This window comes from Cervus elaphus, chromosome 14 (genome assembly GCF_910594005.1).
Source record: "Cervus elaphus chromosome 14, mCerEla1.1, whole genome shotgun sequence".
Lineage (NCBI taxonomy): Eukaryota > Metazoa > Chordata > Mammalia > Artiodactyla > Cervidae > Cervus > Cervus elaphus.
The window spans coordinates 23,999,627-24,005,263 of NC_057828.1; positions in this window are offsets into that span (position 1 = coordinate 23,999,627).

The following is a 5,637-nucleotide window of genomic DNA, read 5'->3' on the forward strand; positions in this document are numbered from 1 at the left end:
CATGCATCTCTCAGCCAAGATGGGTTCTACAGAAGAAGCATATGGGCAAAGCATCTCTTAACATTACTTCCCTTTCGACCTCCAAAGAGCCTTTCTGCGCATGTGTGGGCGGGGAGGTCTCCTGACTTGAGATTGAGAACTATGTGGTCTGAGCAGGGTCCAGCCTCCTCTCTCCACTGTCCTGCTATTCTTGTCTTGGTGTTTCAGTCCACAGGGAATGAAACTCCAATTGCTTTACTCTTGGGGGTTGGTGGGGAGGGGAATACCTACCTCCTGCCTCAAGATTACAAAGAAAACAGTAAATCATGGCCTTATTAAATTAATTCAAAAGAGGACTGGATTTGTGGGACTGATATAGTTACTCAGGTCTACAGCTTCTACTATGGAAGAATCCCCTCCTTCAATTATATTGGAAATCTGAAAACAGTAGAATCCAGTATATGGTCCCCCTGGGTCCCTTCCCCTCTTGGCACTGTCTATTAATACTAGAGATTATCACTTCTGTACTCTAAAGAATAAGGATGGTTTCAAACTATACAGCAATCAATAGCAAAACCTCTCTACCTCCCTTCAGAATCACATGGTCCTGAAAAGTATTAGTGAGAAAGAAAAATGTTTTATACAGGAAATGGCAAAGATTTCAAGCCCAAGTGCTGGGACATAGTTGTGAGTCCCTATTATCTTCCTCTCTTTTGTCTGAATTTGAGAATAACAGAGAATGAAGAATGACGTGAAAAGGAGGATGTGGAATCACTGCACACTCTTCGTAAATGGCATAGTCGTTGCTCAGAGGCAAGCTGAGGCCTCACTGCTGATGACAGACACCACCCAGATGCCAGATGCAATTGATGCTACCTGGGAGCAGGGGGGTGTGGGGCTGGGAATGATGAGAGAAGTGTGACCCTATCTCCCCACTCCCTCACCCCACCCACTCCCACCTGTTGAGCAAAGAAGGGCCAGCAGTCCACATTGCAAATCCAACCTGCTACAGGCCAGCGCTCATCCAGAGAGTGTCCCTAATGGGAGAGACAAGGGGATACTGAAGTGGATGCTCAGCTCAAGGGGACACTCAGGTCATGGGACAGCGAGGGTGGTGAAACACCAGGAATGAGTGGCGGCTAGGTGAAGAACGGTGGAAGGCACGCTAGCCTAAGAGAAGGAAGGAGGTTGTCATGAGTTGAACTGTCTCCCCCAGAAGGATCCGCTCAAGTCCTCATTTTGGTCTCAGTGGTGTGAGCTTATTCAGAGATAGGGTCTAGGCAGATGAAGTCAAGTTAAGGTGAAGGACTCAACAAGGCCCTACTCTGCAGCACGGGGAACTCTGCCCGATGTCCTGTGGCAGCCTGGATGGGGCAGAGGCCGGGGGAGCATGGATACGTGTGTAAGTAGGGCTGAGTCACTTTGCCGTGCGCCTGGAACCATCACAGCACTGTCAACTGGTTACACGCCAACACAAAATAAAAGGCTTTGATAAAATTAAAAAAAAAAACCACAATAAAATGGTCAGGTTGTACGGGATTAGAGGGTGCCCTAAATCCAATAACTGGCGCTCTTATCAAGAGAGAGAAATTCAGAGATACAGAGAGAATATCACGTGATGACGGAGGCAGGGAACAGAGTGGCATGTATCCAAGCCAGGGAACTCCCAGGATGACAACCTCCCACCAGAAGTTAGGAGAGGGACATGGAACACCTGTCTCAGAGCACACAGAAGAAACCAGCCCTGCTGACACCCTGATTTCAAATGTCTGGTCTCCAGTATGATGAAAGAATACATTTCTGTTAATTTAAGCCGCCATCTAGTATGTGGTACTTGGTGTCAGCCCTAGGAAACTAATTGTTGTTGTTCACTCGCTCAGCCATGTCTGACTCTTTTCAACTCCATGGACTGCAGCACACCAGGCTCCCCTGTCCTTCACTGTCTCCCAGAGTTTGCTCAACCTCATGTCCATTGAGTCAGTGATGCCATCCACCCATCACATCCTCTGTATCCCCTTTCTCCTCTTGCCGTCAATCTTTCCCAGCATCAGGGTGTTTTCCAGTGAGTTGGCTCTTTGCATCAGGGGGCCAAGTGATTGGAGCTTCAGTTTTAGCATCAGTCCTTCCAATGAATATTCAGGATTGAATTCCTTTAGGATTGACTGGTTTGATCTCCTTGCAGTCCAAGGGACTCTCCAGTACCACAGTTTGAAAGCATCAAACTAATACAGGTAGGAACTTGATCTCCTTCCTTGCTCCCAGTTCCTCCCAGCAGTCCACTGGGTCAGAATGTGCTTGTATCTTGCATACTCTCCTGAACAGACCCCTCAGATCAACTGGCACTGATTACACTAAACGCAAGGATCACCACTCAGAAGTCCCGAGGTCCTTTCTCAAACTGGACCTGCCCCTCAGTCAGCGAGGCCACTGAGATTTGATTTTGTTCTAGTGTCTGAGAACAGATTTTCAACTTCTATTCATTTCTCTTTCTATCCCCAAGTTAAAAAGTAGTTCTTAGCTTTTCTCCTGCTTCTCCCATATCTTTCTCTAAAAGCAGTCCTTGGCTTGCTTGGGCCCACTTCCCACTCATCTTCTAAAAGTTTACCAAATATCATACTCTTTATGGTTGGCAGGAACAGGCAAATGTAACTGTTTGATTGCATTCAGAGCTTAGGTTTGGAGCTTAGACACTTTTGATGGAGTTTAAGGGAAAATGAATCTGGCAGTTTCGGTTAGCCTATCCCCAGACACTACGTCATTGTCTCCTGCAGGGCTGATGCCTAAGAGCTTTTCAGACAAGATTCCCTGGCAGTAGCACTCAGTTTAAGGTTAGATAATCATAACCACGTCAATTTTGGCAACATGTGCAATTGCCACTATCTGTATCATCCACAAATTACAGTTAATGACTCCAAAAGAACAGGGTTTGGAATTATGAAGGGCAGACCACTTTGTATTAGGTTTCTAATGCTCATGACTAGTCCAGGGCTGGATTGACATGACATGAATACCGGGACTAATTTTTTTCCCATAATATAACTATTCAAACTAAGTTACTAATGACATAGCATATATACATGTATATATCTTCTTGACACCACTACAATTATTCATATACTGTATACATAACTCTTATAATATCTTTTCCCCAAAGAATTCTTTAAAAATTTTTTTTTTGCTTTTTACATGATTTTAAAAGTTACTCTCATCTACAGTTACTACAAATATTGGCTATATTCCCCATGTTGTATAATACATCCTTGATACTGTCTTATACCCAATAATTTATACCTTCTCCTCCACCCCCACACTGGTAACCACTAGTTTGTTCCCTAAATCTATGAATCTGCTTCTTTTTTTTGTTTTGTTTTATTCACTAGTTTGTTTTATTTTTAAGGGTTCACACATAAGTTATATCATACAGTAGTCTTTCTCTGTCTGACTTACTTCATTTAGTATAATGCCCTCCAGATCCAACCATATTGCTAAAAATGGCAAAATGTTGTTCTTTTTCATGGCTGAGCAGTATTCCATTATAGATGTGTGTGCTTCTACTTTATCCATTTATCTCATGATGAACACTTAGGTTGCTCCCATATCTTGGCAAGTGTAAATCTTGCTGCTATGAACACTGGGGTACATGTATCTTTTTGAATTACTGTTTTTGTTTTTAAAAGAACTCGTTTCAACCATTTAAGGGGAACAAAATACCTTGTTGTATAATTTCCACTTTGCTAACTTGCATGACTCTGCTTCCAAAAGTCAACTACAGTTAACAGCCAAAGCATTTCATGGAACTTATAAAACCATCAAACCCTTCACAACTAATGAGGGAGGTCTCATTTACTTAAATTTAGGTGTATAGTTGTGAAAATGAAACATAGTTTTAAAGGTCTCCTTCTGCTATGTAAGTTTTCCTCTGTTAGATAACTTCTGTGTAAAACTGAATACTCTTTGCCGTTAACAGGGGTGCACAGGGATTCATTAAAGAACAGCCTGTTATTCCGGGGGCTTCTAAGTAGCTGAAGGGAGAGGGCGAGAAACAGAACCATGGGCATTCCTTTTGCTTCGCCTATGTGGCTCTTTCCCTCTGCTTTTTCTTTTTTGTCTGTGCTGGGTCTTCCGTGTGGCCTTCAGGCTTCTCTAGTTGTGGCTCTGGGGTTTAGTTGCTCCAGGGTATGTGGTACCTTAGTTCTCTGACCGGGGATCAAACCTACAACCCCTGCATTGGAGGGCAGATTCTTTTTTTTTTTTTTTTTATTAGTTGGAGGCTATGGAGGACAGATTCTTAAAGGCTGGACCACCAAGGAAGTCCCTCTCCTTTCCTCTTATAAACCTCCTTCTTATACCTCATAGATTAGCCACCTCATAGACAAACAGACATTAAGTGAAGGCAAGCATGAAACCATTTAAGGCTGTGATATGAAAGAAGGAGTGTGAACTTGGAAGGCTGGAAATCCTAGCACATCACTTTGTAAGCTGTGACCTTTGGCAAGGAAGTTTATTCATTCATTCAGCAAATATACAATGACCACCCACTCTCAGCTGACCACTGGAGTTATGACAATAACAAAGTCAGGTATGGGCCCTTCACTCAAAAGCTTTCACTCTATTTAACTATCTTCATTGGAAAAGACCCTGAGGCTGGGAAAGATTGAAGACAGGAGGAGAAGGGGATAACAGAGGATGAGATGGTTGGGGGCATCACCTACTGGATGGACATGAGTTTAAGCAAGCTCTGGGAGCTGGTGATGGACAGGGAAGCCTGGTGTGCTGCCGTCCATGGGGTCGCAAAGAGTCAGACACGACTGAGCAACTGAACTGAACTGAACTGAACTACCTGCTCCAAAGCTCAGCTTCCACCTCTGTTAATTCAGTGTAATAATAACACCTAATTCATGGAGAAAGTAGGAGGGAATGGATGAGATACAATAGGTGTGAAGGAATTATGAAGCCCGGTAAAGTTAGCTATTATTTCCACTGAATAGGAAGTTCTTCAAGAGTAAAAAGTATTTGCTATTTACTTTGGTATCCCCTGCACCTTGCACAATGCTTGGCATTTAGTAGATACTTAGTGAAAAAATGGTTGTATGACTATGAACACCAATAGAGATCAAATTAGTCACTTTCTCTTCTGCTCTGGACAAATGATACAGCACTTTGAATGATATACCAGGGGAGAGCGTGTTGTGTTCACCTTAGTATTCCCCTCACCCTTCTTTACCTGACACAGTTACTGGAGCATAGAGGGGGCTTGCAATGTATTTGAGCAAAATGTCTGCCAGTTAATAATCATTTCAAATAGAAAACTTGAGAGGGGGAGGGTCAGTACTCAGCCATGTCTGCATCAAGCTGCCCACAACCTGTGTCCACCACAGCCCTCTCCACCGACCGGCTGCCAATACTCTAGATTTTAGCTTCCACTTTCTTTTTCTTTTTTTGGCCACACCACATAGCATATGGGATCTTAGCTCTCCCATCAGGTAAAGATTTCAGAATCAGCCCTAATTAGATTTGAAAATGACCCTAACCACGCCTGTTAGTATATAAGAGATTGGGTGGACACTGGTCAAGGTTTCCCTGTGAAAGGGACTCCTAGAGAAACATTCAGATGATGTGTGAGGGGAATTTTAGGGGAGAGAGTAATAGCCTTCAGAG